The sequence below is a fragment of the Hoplias malabaricus genome, unplaced genomic scaffold (assembly GCF_029633855.1).
Source record: "Hoplias malabaricus isolate fHopMal1 unplaced genomic scaffold, fHopMal1.hap1 scaffold_91, whole genome shotgun sequence".
Classification (NCBI taxonomy): domain Eukaryota; kingdom Metazoa; phylum Chordata; class Actinopteri; order Characiformes; family Erythrinidae; genus Hoplias; species Hoplias malabaricus.
The window spans coordinates 51,064-66,063 of record NW_027101244.1 but is presented as its reverse complement, the minus strand read 5'-3'; the positions used below and the strand labels follow the sequence as shown (position 1 = coordinate 66,063).

The 15,000-nt window shown below is 47.3% G+C and overlaps 1 long non-coding RNA gene across 1 annotated transcript in view; it reads right to left on the bottom strand.

Annotated features, from left to right (window-relative positions):
* Positions 1-11,797, bottom strand: part of LOC136685448 (uncharacterized) — a 70,184-nt gene extending 58,387 nt beyond the window's left edge. Inside the window, exon 1 of the long non-coding RNA XR_010800176.1 lies at positions 11,611-11,797. This is a non-coding gene — a long non-coding RNA (uncharacterized lncRNA). The remainder of the gene's footprint in view (positions 1-11,610) is intronic.
* Positions 11,798-15,000: the final 3,203 nt, after the last annotated feature.

Sequence of the window (15,000 nt, the reverse complement as noted above, 5' to 3'; positions counted from 1 at the left end):
CCGGCTTCTGCTTAAAAACCATTCCACCTTAAAAATCAAAGTCCTGACAAACAGAAGACGTCTGCGTCAGTCTGATCTCCTCTGTCATGTCTGATTAGGGCTTAAAATGAAATTAAACACTGCTCGCACTGAAGGGAACAGCACTGTTATGTGCTCGTTTATTTATTTACTTACTTATCTTTTAAATTTATATTTCCACATCCCAGGAACTGGTGCCCGGGTCTGTTTCCGAAGACTGAGAACCGGCAGGTAATGAAATATGAGGGCAGTTCAGGGAGGGGAAAAAAATGCTTCTGAAATTATTGCTTTACAAAGCTCAGTGGACCGTCGTTCGCTGGCGACTGATCGTTATTTACGAGTGACCCAAGGGTCAGCAGATGACACAGAGAATTATTTTTGGAATTCTTCATGCAACGGGACACCGCTCCGGAGCCAGACGCATAGAATCCGGGGCTGAGGGTTGGAAGTGGAGCGGACAGGACGGAGGGAAAGGGGTGAAAGAGCGGGGTGTGGGGGGAGGGCGGCCGGAGAAAAAAGTAAGAATCAATAACCAATTTAAAGAAAGAAAGAGGGGCTGGTGGGAGGTATAGCGAGGTTAAATGATGAAAGAGCTGAGCCGAGAGACCGCTGCCAGGGTGATGCTGATTGGTGTTAGGGGTTAGAAAATACACCCTGCACCAAAAGTTTCAGGACGTCTGCTTTGGCTGAACCTGCTTTTGTTGTTGTTCTCCGATCACTAAAGAGATACCGTGTGCTACTGAGTATAATGAGTGATCTCGGATTTGACAGTACACTTTATAAAGAAAGAGTTCAGTTCTAGAGCGGAATGGACAGGAGTGAAACAAATACCTGTGATGGATTAATACTCCGAGATTTCTCATGTTGTGGTTGACCAACTTGATTGTACTTTTTGTAAAAAAAAAAAAAGGTTGGGACAGAGGCAAAATAAGAGTGAAACATTTATAGAACATTCAAGTTCATTAATCACTCCACAGGCGGCACAATGGTGCAGCAGGTAGTGTCGCAGTCACACAGTTCCCGGGACCTGAAGGTTGTGGGTTTGATTCCCACTCCGGGTGACTGTCTGTGAGGAGTGTGGTGTGTTCTCCCTGTGTCTGCGTGGGTCTCCTCCGGGTGACTGTCTGTGAGGAGTGTGGTGTGTTCTCCCTGTGTCTGCGTGGGTCTCCTCCGGGTGACTGTCTGTGAGGAGTGTGATGTGTTCTCCCTGTGTCTGAGTGGGTTTCCTCCGGGTGACTGTCTGTGAGGAGTGTGGTGTGTTCTCCCTGTGTCTGCGTGGGTTTCCTCCGGGTGACGGAGTGTGGTGTGTTCTCCCTGTGTCTGCGTGGGTTTCCTCCGGGTGACTGTCTGTGAGGAGTGTGATGTGTTCTCCCTGTGTCTGAGTGGGTTTCCTCCGGGTGACTGTCTGTGAGGAGTGTGGTGTGTTCTCCCTGTGTCTGCGTGGGTCTCCTCCGGGTGACTGTCTGTGAGGAGTGTGGTGTGTTCTCCCTGTGTCTGCGTGGGTTTCCTCCGGGTGACGGAGTGTGGTGTGTTATCCCTGTGTCTGCGTGGGTTTCCTCCGGGTGACTGTCTGTGAGGAGTGTGATGTGTTCTCCCTGTGTCTGAGTGGGTTTCCTCCGGGTGACTGTCTGTGAGGAGTGTGGTGTGTTCTCCCTGTGTCTGCGTGGGTTTCCTCAGGGTGACTGTCTGTGAGGAGTGTGGTGTGTTCTCCCTGTGTCTGCGTGGGTCTCCTCCGGGTGACTGTCTGTGAGGAGTGTGGTGTGTTCTCCCTGTGTCTGCGTGGGTCTCCTCCGGGTGACTGTCTGTGAGGAGTGTGGTGTGTTCTCCCTGTGTCTGCGTGGGTTTCCTCCAGGTGACGGAGTGTGGTGTGTTCTCCCTGTGTCTGCGTGGGTTTCCTCCGGGTGACTGTCTGTGAGGAGTGTGATGTGTTCTCCCTGTGTCTGAGTGGGTTTCCTCCGGGTGACTGTCTGTGAGGAGTGTGGTGTGTTCTCCCTGTGTCTGAGTGGGTTTCCTCCAGGTGACTGTCTGTGAGGAGTGTGGTGTGTTCTCTCTGTGTCTGAGTGGGTTTCCTCCGGGTGACTGTCTGTGAGGAGTGTGGTGTGTTCTCTCTGTGTCTGCGTGGGTTTCCTCTGGGTGACTGTCTGTGAGGAGTGTGGTGTGTTCTCCCTGTGTCTGCGTGGGTTTCCTCCGGGTGACGGAGTGTGGTGTGTTCTCCCTGTGTCTGCGTGGGTTTCCTCCGGGTGACTGTCTGTGAGGAGTGTGATGTGTTCTCCCTGTGTCTGAGTGGGTTTCCTCCGGGTGACTGTCTGTGAGGAGTGTGGTGTGTTCTCCCTGTGTCTGCGTGGGTTTCCTCCGGGTGACTGTCTGTGAGGAGTGTGGTGTGTTCTCCCTGTGTCTGCGTGGGTCTCCTCCGGGTGACTGTCTGTGAGGAGTGTGGTGTGTTCTCCCTGTGTCTGCGTGGGTCTCCTCCGGGTGACTGTCTGTGAGGAGTGTGGTGTGTTCTCCCTGTGTCTGCATGGGTTTCCTCCGGATGACGGAGTGTGGTGTGTTCTCCCTGTGTCTGCGTGGGTTTCCTCCGGGTGACTGTCTGTGAGGAGCGTGGTGTGTTCTCCCTGTGTCTGTGTGGGTCTCCTCCAGGTGACTGTCTGTGAGGAGTGTGATGTGTTCTCCCTGTGTCTGCGTGGGTCTCCTCTGGGTGACTGTCTGTGAGGAGTTTGGTGTGTTCTCCCTGTGTCTGCGTGGGTTTCCTCCGGGTGACGGAGTGTGGTGTGTTCTCCCTGTGTCTGCGTGGGTTTCCTCCGGGTGACTGTCTGTGAGGAGTGTGATGTGTTCTCCCTGTGTCTGAGTGGGTTTCCTCCGGGTGAGTGTCTGTGAGGAGTGTGGTGTGTTCTCTCTGTGTCTGAGTGGGTTTCCTCCGGGTGACTGTCTGTGAGGCATGTGGTGTGTTCTCCCTGTGTCTGAGTGGGTTTCCTCCGGGTGAGTGCCTGTGAGGAGTGTGGTGTTTTCTCTCTGTGTCTGAGTGGGTTTCCTCCGGGTGACTGTGTGTGAGGCGTGTGGTGTGTTCTCTCTGTGTCTGAGTGGGTTTCCTCCGGGTGAGTGTCTGTGAGGAGTGTGGTGTGTTCTCTCTGTGTCTGAGTGGGTTTCCTCCGGGTGACTGTGTGTGAGGCGTGTGGTGTGTTCTCTCTGTGTCTGAGTGGGTTTCCTCCGGGTGACTGTCTGTGAGGCATGTGGTGTGTTCTCCCTGTGTCTGAGTGGGTTTCCTCCGGGTGACTGTCTGTGAGGAGTGTGGTGTGTTCTCCCTGTGTCTGCGTGGGTTTCCTCCGGGTGACTGTCTGTGAGGAGTGTGGTGTGTTCTCCCTGTGTCTGAGTGGGTTTCCTCCGGGTGACTGTCTGTGAGGAGTGTGGTGTGTTCTCCCTGTGTCTGTGTGGGTTTCCTCCGGGTGACTGTCTGTGAGGAGTTTGCTGTGTTCTTCCTGTGTCCGCATGGGTTTCCTCAGGGTGCTTCGGTTTCCTCCCACAGTCCAAAAACACACGTTGGTAGGTGGATTGGTGACTCAAAAAGTGTCCATAGGTGTGAATGTGTGTTGCCCTGTGAAGGACTGGCGCCCCCTCCAGGGTGTATTCCCGCCTTGCGCCCAATGATTCCAGGTAGGCTCTGGACCCACCGCGACCCTGAACTGGATAAGGGTTACAGATAATGAATGAACGAATGAATAATCACTCCACTATCAGCAGGTGAATACAGCAGGATTTTTAAGGTATATTTGAAATTCAAAATTCAAACATTTTTCTACTCTTTTGTCATTTTAGGGTAACATTTTATTTGACAATGAACCAAATAATAATAACCATGGTTTAAAAAGTTTGAAAATGGCACACACGAGAAAAACATATTGGTCACTACATTCACTGCATAGTCATGTGCATCAATTCTGGTTTGTTCTTGTGATAAAAGTACATTCGAGTTTAGGGTTAATATGATTTAAAGGTTAAAGATGTTAGCAATTGTGAATGTAGCGTATTAATACTTCATTTCTAGTTTTTGTTTTATGCAACTGTTAAAGTCAAAAGAGCGGGATAATGATAGTATTTTCAATCACAGTTAAACGGTACAAAAGTGTAACAAAAAAGTTTTTAAACTTATTGTAAACACCTAATGATCGATATAAAAGGAGCAGCAGAGAGAGGGCATGGGGACCACTCTGGTCCAAACTTCTTAAGAGAATCAAACTGTTCAGAAAGAACATCTCTTAGAGCAAAATCACAGCGTTGAGGTCATTCACCGTGTACTATCTGTAACACCGTGGAAGTTCAAGAAATCTGAAGGAATCTCAGTCCATGGAAAACAAATCCACTGCATTATGTGTGTGACCTTCCAGCCCTCAGACAGCACTGCATTAGAAAGTGAACAAAATTAAACTGAAAAATCTATCCACGTCAAACATCAACTCTATGCAGAGACACTGCTGATTGCTCTAGACCTGAGCTCATATCGGATGATCCCAAAAACAGCGGAAGTGTGCTGAGCTCCAGGTTTCAGCTTTTCAGTTTGTCTCTGGTTCTCTGTGCCATTGGTGAAAGGTGACAATCCAACATCAAACATGCCATGTGGGGGACACCGGTGCCTACCGTTTGGGAGTCCATGGTTATTTCAGCAAGAAAATCCCAGACCTCACTCAGTAATAGCAAGTGTTTGCAGTCCAGATCTGTCTCCTGTAGAGGATCACGGAGAGGAGAATCAGACCATGGTGACCACAGGCTTCTGAGCAGCTGAACCCCTGTACTGAGCGAGGATGGGTAAATATGCCACTTGCAAAGTGGCAGCAAATGGTATCCTCAGTTCCCAAATGATTAAACAGTGTGATTGAAAGGAAAGGTGATGTAACTTTTTTTTTAAGTGTGGGGCAAGCGTCAGATTGTAAATGTGTATGTTTTTACAAAATACAAGTTACACGTTATAAAATCAGTTCTGGTTTAGTCCATGAACGTTATGTTCAAGACTATGGAAGCATCACAGATTCCTGGCTTTACCGCAGTACCCTCACTGTGCCGACTTTTCGGCAAACAGGGATTTCGCAGTAGTTGAGAGTAAAATTTAGAAAACATAAATTTCAAGAAGCCCTGAGTTGACAGGGACTGTAGGAAATGTGTTTTGTGAAGTGTGAAGGCGGGAGCACAGTAAAACGTAGAAAGAGAGCATAATGTAACGGCTGAATTTACTGTGTCCTGTCATCCTCCATAGAAAGGTCATGTTATAAATATTCTGTGCATGAGCGAAAAAGGCTGATAACTTTGCCACAGTGAGATACACTTGTGATCTATGAGGCAATGATTCAATATTTGGTGGCATTTAAAATGTTATAGTAGACGCCAGTACAGTCCAGTACAGTGCATTCCATCGCTCCCAGCACTGCGAGATCACCCTGATCAATACGTCCAGCAAACACGGGAAACCCTGCTTTTTCAGTCTACAGCCAACTCCATCACAGTCAGGAAACACTTCTCTCACCGAGTCGGCTCACGTGACATTTCCAGGGCTGTGTCCTGTGGGCGGCGTCCTGTGTCACTGATGAAGGACTAGAGGACGACCAGCACAGCAACAGATGAGCTACTGTCTCTGACTCTACATCTACAAGGTGGACCAACGAGGGAGGAGTGTCTCAGAGAGTGGACACAGGGTTTTAAAGCTCCAGGAGCAACTGCTGTGTCTGATCCACACTAAACACCACATCAGAGTCACTGCAGTGTTGAGAATGATCACCAAATCAAACCTGCTCTGTAACTGTAACTGTAGAACTACAAAGTGCTCCTTTGTGACAAAACGGACAGTGTTAAAACAAGGAGGACATTTTGGTAATATGGCTGATATATGGCAGAAAAAGAAAACATAAGGGGACTGTCTGGAACAGCTGCACATGAGCCTAAGGTCACCATTCCCAATGTCAAAAGTCAGCTAGAGGGGTATAGGTCTCCCTGGCATTGGGATCAGTGGAACTGTGTTTCATAAATTACGTCCAAAACACATTCATAATGACCAGAACTATCACGGCCATGTTGTGTGCCCCTGAAGCTGCTTGGCCTTTAGTTCTTACCCCAAGGGTAGCAGCAGTGGTCAGAAGAGACCACTTAATTTAACAGGCCTCCAGAAATCTGGCCCAGTCTCAGTGCAGCCTTCATCCAAACCTCCCCCACCCCCTCCCCTCTGGCTCCACTGCTCCTGGACTGAGGCCCTTATCCACTCAGCCACAGTGAGAAAGCGTGAAATGGTCACTTCTTCTGACAAGACTTCACTGGCCAGTTTATTAGAAACGCCCACTCTGGACTTACACAGAGCGGCCAGTTTATTAGAAACGCCTACTCTGGACTTACACAGAGCGGCCAGTTTATTAGAAACGCCTACTCTGGACTTACACAGAGCGGCCAGTTTATTAGAAACGCCTACTCTGGACTTACACATGGCGGCCAGTTTATTAGAAACGCCTACTCTGGACTTACACAGAGCGGCCAGTTTATTAGAAACGCCTACTCTGGACTTACACAGAGCGGCCAGTTTAATAGAAACGCCTACTCTGGACTTACACAGGGCGGCCAGTTTATTAGAAACGCCTACTCTGGACTTACACAGGGCGGCCAGTTTATTAGAAACGCCCACTCTGGACTTACACAGGGCGGCCAGTTTATTAGAAACGCCCACTCTGGACTTACACAGGGCGGCCAGTTTATTAGAAACGCCTACTCTGGACTTACACAGAGCGGCCAGTTTATTAGAAACGCCTACTCTGGACTTACACAGGGCGGCTAGTTTATTAGAAACGTCTACTCTGGACTTACACAGGGCGGCCAGTTTATTAGAAACGCCCACTCTGGACTTACACAGGGCGGCCAGTTTATTAGAAACGCCTACTCTGGACTTACACAGGGCGGCCAGTTTATTAGAAACGCCCACTCTGGACTTACACAGAGCGGCCAGTTTATTAGAAACGCCTACTCTGGACTTACACAGAGCGGCCAGTTTATTAGAAACGCCTACTCTGGACTTACACATGGCGGCCAGTTTATTAGAAACGCCTACTCTGGACTTACACAGAGCGGCCAGTTTATTAGAAACGTCTACTCTGGACTTACACAGGGCGGCCAGTTTATTAGAAACGCCCACTCTGGACTTACACAGGGCGGCCAGTTTATTAGAAACGCCTACTCTGGACTTACACAGGGCGGCCAGTTTATTAGAAACGCCCACTCTGGACTTACACAGAGCGGCCAGTTTATTAGAAACGCCTACTCTGGACTTACACAGAGCGGCCAGTTTATTAGAAACGCCTACTCTGGACTTACACATGGCGGCCAGTTTATTAGAAATGCCTACTCTGGACTTACACAGAGTGGCCAGTTTATTAGAAACGCCTACTCTGGACTTACACAGAGCGGCCAGTATATTAGAAACGCCTTATCTGGACTTACACAGAGCGGCCAGTTTATTAGAAACGCCTACTCTGGACTTACACAGGGCGGCCAGTTTATTAGAAACGCCTACTCTGGACTTACACAGGGCGGCCAGTTTATTAGAAACGCCCACTCTGGACTTACACAGGGCGGCCAGTTTATTAGAAACGCCCACTCTGGACTTACACAGGGCGGCCAGTTTATTAGAAACGCCCACTCTGGACTTACACAGGGCGGCCAGTTTATTAGAAACGCCTACTCTGGACTTACACAGAGCGGCCAGTTTATTAGAAACGCCTACTCTGGACTTACACAGGGCGGCTAGTTTATTAGAAACGTCTACTCTGGACTTACACAGGGCGGCCAGTTTATTAGAAACGCCCACTCTGGACTTACACAGGGCGGCCAGTTTATTAGAAACGCCCACTCTGAACTTACACAGAGCGGCCAGTTTATTAGAAACGCCCACTCTGGACTTACACAGGGCGGCCAGTTTATTAGAAACGCCTACTCTGGACTTACACAGGGCGGCCAGTTTATTAGAAACGCCCACTCTGGACTTACACAGAGCGGCCAGTTTATTAGAAACGCCCACTCTGGACTTACACAGGGCGGCCAGTTTATTAGAAACGCCCACTCTGGACTAACATAGAGCAGCCAGTTTATTAGAAACGCCTACTCTGGACTTACACAGAGCGGCCAGTTTATTAGAAACGCCCACTCTGGACTTACACAGGGCGGCCAGTTTATTAGAAACGCCCACTCTGGACTTACACAGGGCGGCCAGTTTATTAGAAACGCCTACTCTGGACTTACACAGAGCGGCCAGTTTATTAGAAACGCCTACTCTGGACTTACACAGGGCGGCCAGTTTATTAGAAACGTCTACTCTGGACTTACACAGGGCGGCCAGTTTATTAGAAACGCCCACTCTGGACTTACACAGGGCGGCCAGTTTATTAGAAACGCCCACTCTGGACTTACACAGAGCGGCCAGTTTATTAGAAACGCCCACTCTGGACTTACACAGAGCGGCCAGTTTATTAGAAACGCCCACTCTGGACTTACACAGGGCGGCCAGTTTATTAGAAACGCCCACTCTGGACTTACACAGGGCGGCCAGTTTATTAGAAACGCCCACTCTGGACTTACACAGAGCGGCCAGTTTATTAGAAACGCCCACTCTGGACTTACACAGGGTGGCCAGTTTATTAGAAACGCCTACTCTGGACTTACACAGGGCGGCCAGTTTATTAGAAACGCCCACTCTGGACTTACACAGAGCGGCCAGTTTATTAGAAACGCCCACTCTGGACTTACACAGGGCGGCCAGTCTATAGAAACGCCCACTCTGGACTAACATAGAGCAGCCAGTTTATTAGAAACGCCTACTCTGGACTTACACAGAGCGGCCAGTTTATTAGAAACGCCCACTCTGGACTTACACATGGCGGCCAGTTTATTAGAAACGCATACTCTGGACTTACACAGAGTGGCCAGTTTATTAGAAACCCCTACTCTGGACTTACACAGAGCGGCCAGTTTATTAGAAACCCCTACTCTGGACTTACACAGGGCGGCCAGTTTATTAGAAACGCCCACTCTGGACTTACACAGAGCGGCCAGTTTATTAGAAACGCCCACTCTGGACTTACACAGAGCGGCCAGTTTATTAGAAACGCCTACTCTGGACTTACACATGGCGGCCAGTTTATTAGAAACGCCTACTCTGGACTTACACAGAGCGGCCAGTTTATTAGAAACGCCTACTCTGGACTTACACAGAGCGGCCAGTTTATTAGAAACGCCTACTCTGGACTTACACAGAGCGGCCAGTTTATTAGAAACGCCTACTCTGGACTTACAAGAGCGGCCAGTTTATTAGAAACGCCCACTCTGGACTTACAAGAGCGGCCAGTTTATTAGAAACGCCTACTCTGGACTTCCATGGAACTCATAACAAAGAGACATGAGCGTCTCTGTAGTTAGACACTGAGCGCTGATGAATGCCTTGGGGATGGCTACTACACTCTGTGCATGAACTGAAGACTAGACTCCCTAACACAACACCAGAAAGGTGAGATACAAGAGATGGCTTCTGACCGTCTTCTGGACAAACTGCTCTGAGGTGATGGATAAACTGCCCCTATCTTTAGGCAGGTTCACTATAAGTAGTTCTTAAGGACAAGCTGTGTTTCTTTCTCTTTCAGAGGATGTGTCCTGGTCTGACCTGTGTCCACCTTCTCTGCCTGCTGGCTTTGGCAAAAAAAAATATTAAAATATTCCCTTTAAAGCTCACCACTGGGTTTCAGAGGCAAGCCCCCCTTTCACTCATCCACTCAACGGTGGAAATGGAGTCAACGGCAGCAGCCCAACATCATACAGGAGGGCCGTATTTGCACGGTTTGAAGCTTGAAGCTGTAGGGGTGCCTCACGTGGGCGTCAGAGAGAGAGAGAGAGAGAGAGAGAGAGAGAATCCCAAATTCAAGAATAAAGGAGAGAAATAAGATTTGGCAGCACAGCTACAGGAGATCCCGAAGTGTGAGACAAAGCCACTAGTGTGTGTGTGTGTGTGTGTGTGTGTGTGTTTAAGAGGAAGCAGGTGAAGGAGAGGAACCTGCTTCCTGCTGATTTTCAGGTTTAATTAAGAAGACCTCCACTCAGTGGGCTTTTATACCCACTCTCTCTTTCGCACAATTAATAAGCAATAGTCTTCACAGTTAAAAATGAATATATCATGGAGCCTGGGGACACAGAGCAGATAGTGCTCAGAGATCACACCAATGCAAAAGCGTGCTGAGCCCCAAAAATCATCAAAGACTAGTTTTTAAACAAGGCCACACCAGCAGCGATCACTTCCTCCACCATGTTTACTCCCGATAGCATTATTTTGACCACCATGAATCTGTGGCATTCAGCAGGACAGCGTTCCACTTTTTCTGCAGAGTTAAACAGTTGGGTTGTGGGCTAAGGACACTTTATTCACAGTGGTGGTGAATGGAACCACAGAAAACTATCACATGAAACATAACAGGAACAAACGAATTACACAAATACACTGATTCGTTTGGAAATGACTGCAGCAGAGTGGAGCACACACACACAGTCGTAATTTGGGCCTTCAAGAGTCATTAATAGGGCTGCAATGATTAGTCGACATAACTGACAACATTGATTATATAGAATTGTCCACTTGGAAGTGCTGGGGGCAGTAATCAAACACAATTAGCAATAGTCTCTTAAATGCAGCTGCGCAGGCACAGCACACAACGTAAAAACATGCTGCTTAGTAGCTGCAGGACTGCCTTGGTCTCATGCCAAAAAGAATGCATTCTTGCAAGAAATGTATATTTTTCCTTGCACATTAAACTGTTTTCTTCAGTCAAGTTCTGAGCCTGGAACATTCAACAGTCCTAAAGTCCACCTTAAATTGTTTATATTCAAATGTATATTCCTCTTTAAAAAAACACACACTTCTTAAAACTAGACCTCAGTTTTATCATTGGAGCAGATGCATTTCCATAAAAACAACGGAATATTGGTTTATTTATTTATGATTAATGAGTATCTGTTAAATATAAAACCGAATAGAGTGGGCAATGACATATCTTTAGAGAATGTGAGAAGGCCAAAAATAAATAAATAAATAAATAAATAAATAAATAAATAAGCATACACATGTAACAGAGCTTTCTAATAAAAACTTGCATTTTCCAAATTAGTAACTTCACGGAAGTAAAGTTCACACAGTGTGAAGGACAGTATTTTAGACAGTAACTAAAATTCTACAAAAACGTAGATACATGTTATCATTAGTGAAGATATTCATGATCATTTACAGAGAGTACTGTACTCAGTCAGTCACATTAATACAGGCCTTCAGCAGCTGAACTGAAGGCCTTAAACCTAGAATAACACAATCAAGCTACCAACAGAAATAACTGGAACTCAGGTCTCAGATCAGAAGCTGAGGTTAGAGTCTACCATCACAGAACAGTGTTCTCCTTCATTGCTAAGGTGGAGGGGAACATCAGCATGTGACCAACCAGGAAAAAACCCTCAAACAGGGAGCGGGACAGTGACCCATAACCTAGACAGTCCAACAATGCCCCTCCATCACTCTCCCACTAGGAATCAGACAGCGCTCACCTGGGTGAGGACCTCCGCACTGGTGTTTATACACGTCCAGAAGTGGTGGAATTCCCAGGATAAAGCTGGACTCCTGCAGTGTCCAGTTTCCTCAGAGAATCCGTATGGAGATGTTTTCCAGTAGAACTGTCCAGAGGGAAGCTTCATCCAACTTCCAAACCACAGCTCCACGGACAGCAGGAGAAGGCTTCCCCACAAAGTAAACACACTGATACCTGAAGCTAACATGTACTGTCTTCCTCTTTTCCACTTCAACAGAAGCTACTGCCAACTTACTGCCCCCTAGTGGTCAGAGTCGGGTCCAGTCCAGGCACCTTTGTTGATAGAGCACATAAAGGAGTGAATAGCGTTGACCACAGTGTTGGATAAACAAACAAACCATGACAATTAGAGAAGACACGGATGGCAGAGCACAACAAAATAGACCCTATAATTGATTCTCATAAGAATTTATTTACACACACACACACACATACACTGATGAGTTGCTCAAGGACACATCAGCTGTGGATGTTGATGGAGGAGGCAGCGCTGTTGGTGGGTAACCTTGATCTTCCCAAAGCAAATGCAGTTTATTTATTTATTTATTTATTTATTTTTCTTTTCGACAGTCCACTGATGAAGGACAAAAGAGAAGCTACTCTCTCTGACTCTACATCTACAAGGTGGACCAACAAGGTACAGAGCTGAGAGTTTGAGGGCGCATAGCCCCGCCCCCCAGGCCGGACACCACATGGTTATACGTTGAGTAAGTTGTCTGATAGTGGTTACAGAAGGAGATTACTCCTCCTCCTCCTCCTCCTCATCCCCCTTCCTTCCTCATCCCAGGACCAGCGTGGCTTCACCTGACTGGAGCTGAGGAGGGGGTTGAAACATGGCTATGGGAGGATGGTAATACTGGGTTGGGAATATGGAGCTGTTCTCCTTCTGAAGGATGAATCAGTGCAGCATGAAGAGTAGAATCTCCGGCCCATTTCTCTCGCTGATTGCTCTGGCGAATACAGCCCCCTTAAAGACCCTCTGCGACTCATCAATCTCCTCTTTACCCTCCTCTACCATCGTGCTGACATCACTCTGTCTAGCCTTTCTGCTCAACCCCCAACTCTCTGTCTGTTTATAAAGCTATCAGTGTGGACACTCTATGTCAAAATAGATTTAGATGTCCTTAGATGAGAGAATTCGCTTTAAACCGCCTCGTACTGCTGACCTTGGGAACAGGGTCCTCAGGGACAATGCCAGGAGTCAGCTAGAGTGTAGATCCGGGGCTAACAAAGTATGCGGAGCTACTTATAGACCACAGTCTGTAGCTGTAGAACAACAAAGAGATGATTACATAGACAGCATGTGTAGCGTTAACGTTGTGGCTGGTAGGTGTATGTTCAGAAAACAGAAGGACATCTGTTGCCAGTTAGAAATACGTGTTGTGGTTAACATAGTATGAGAAACCCAATAGGCGTGCTAGCGGAAATGACAATTTTCATTATTTTGTGGGGCACACTCTGTCCCCAACTGACGAATCTGAGACATGTTAATTATTTAAGACTGTACTGGATACATTTCAGAGTACATACATCCACTCATCCATCTGCCAGTGCATTCTTCCAGCCATCCTTATATCGATCTGCCCATTCGTCTACTGTAACTGCCTATATCAGATTATCCATCTGTTCATCTCCTTTTTCAATCATCCCTCCACTCCTTTATCCCACCTTGTATTTATCCATTGTTCCATGTGTTCGCTCATCCATCCATGGAGAAGATTATCAGATTATAGATGACCACACATGGATTAGGATGAGGTTTTCCATGTTTTAAGGCACGGATTAAGGAAGGATACCTTTGATGGTTCAACATTCATCTGGGATTCAACTGACTGGAAGTATTTCTGTGAGGATTTGATGGTTTTTAACCGTACTGTGCTGTAGAGATGGTCTCTGTAAGCCGTCTCTCTCCCCCTGGGGCTGGTTCAGAACCACTGCTTTCAGTTCCCTGCTCACCCCAGCAGTGAAGAGCGAAGAGCAGAAGCTCTGGATTTTAGCCGTTTTGGCTCTGTTCTCTTTCTTCTCTGTTCTTGTTTTCTTTGTTTTTTACTCAGTGCTCTTATTTCTTGTTTGCCTGCTTTTTACCTCTTCTTTGTGCTCTCACAGTTCCAGCACTGTGATTGGAGAGACTCAGACGTGGAGGCGGGGCAATTGTCTGAGTGGTTTTGATTCACCATATGTGGGTTAGAAGGCACACAGATGAAAACACTATCAATAATTCACCAGACGACCTTGATTCTAAACCCGCTAGTGAGCCCAGTTCCTGGAGAACTGTAAGCCCTCCCCTCTATTTTTAATGTTAAAAAACCTGTGAGCGTGGACGGGAGCCTTCCTCACACAGCATGGACACAGCAGCCTCCTGGACGAGTGCTCGACATGCTGCTGTGGAGCCCTAATGAAAAGCGAGTGAGCGAATGGGGCGAGTGAGCAATAGAGAGGTTGAGAGAGAGATGGTCTTTGCCCCCTGGGCTCAGAGAGCTTTTCTGAATTACATTTCCACACTTTTCCACCCACCTTCTTTTTTCTTCTCTCACTGAGGAAAGGAGAATGAAGCCGTCTCAGAGTGGGGGAATTTAATGTGTGAATAAAACATATTGTGGTGTCTAGTGTGGTCCAAGTACATTGGTGTGGATCTAAGGGGGTGGGCTCATGAACAGTGCAGATCGGCATGTTCTGCAGTCACCCCGGTAACGGATTTTGTTGGTGTTCATTGTTGTAGTCATAGTGTGTGCAGTGGTTGTTTACTTCTAGTCATGTTTATGTGGTTGTTTATGTGGCTTTTTGTTGACCCCTGGGCTTTACTGAGCCTTTCCCTGTGTATTGCCTGTTCAGTAAAGAGCATTAAGCCTTATGTAGTGTCCCTATCTTCTACCTCACACTGGTGTCAGAAGTGGGATACTGATGAGTTTGAGGAGAGCCAAGATCTAATCTGTGAACTTAAAGGTGAAAAGTGTTGAAGAGTGAATGAGGGCCGCTGTGGACAGAGGGTTGAATCATTCTTCAGTGTAAATGCTACAGTGTATACAGTGAATCATAATGCTATAGTGTATATGGCTGATATTATATGACCGCCTGCTCTAAAACCTCTTCCTATCAGACCCTGCAGTGATTTCATTCCACTGAACAAATGTGTGACTTACAGTCACTGTGGTGGTACCCTGAAGGCAGTGGCGGATGCTGGTCTTTCAAGGAGGGGAAGCTCAATTTGGGCCTACATCATAAAATGTGTCGGTTTATTTATACGTAAATTCTACCCTCCGTTCCTTTTTAAGAAAATGATCTGTGACCGTGTCGTACCAACATGGCGTCTTTTACAGGGACTTGACTAGTGTCCGCCTCTGAGTGCTTT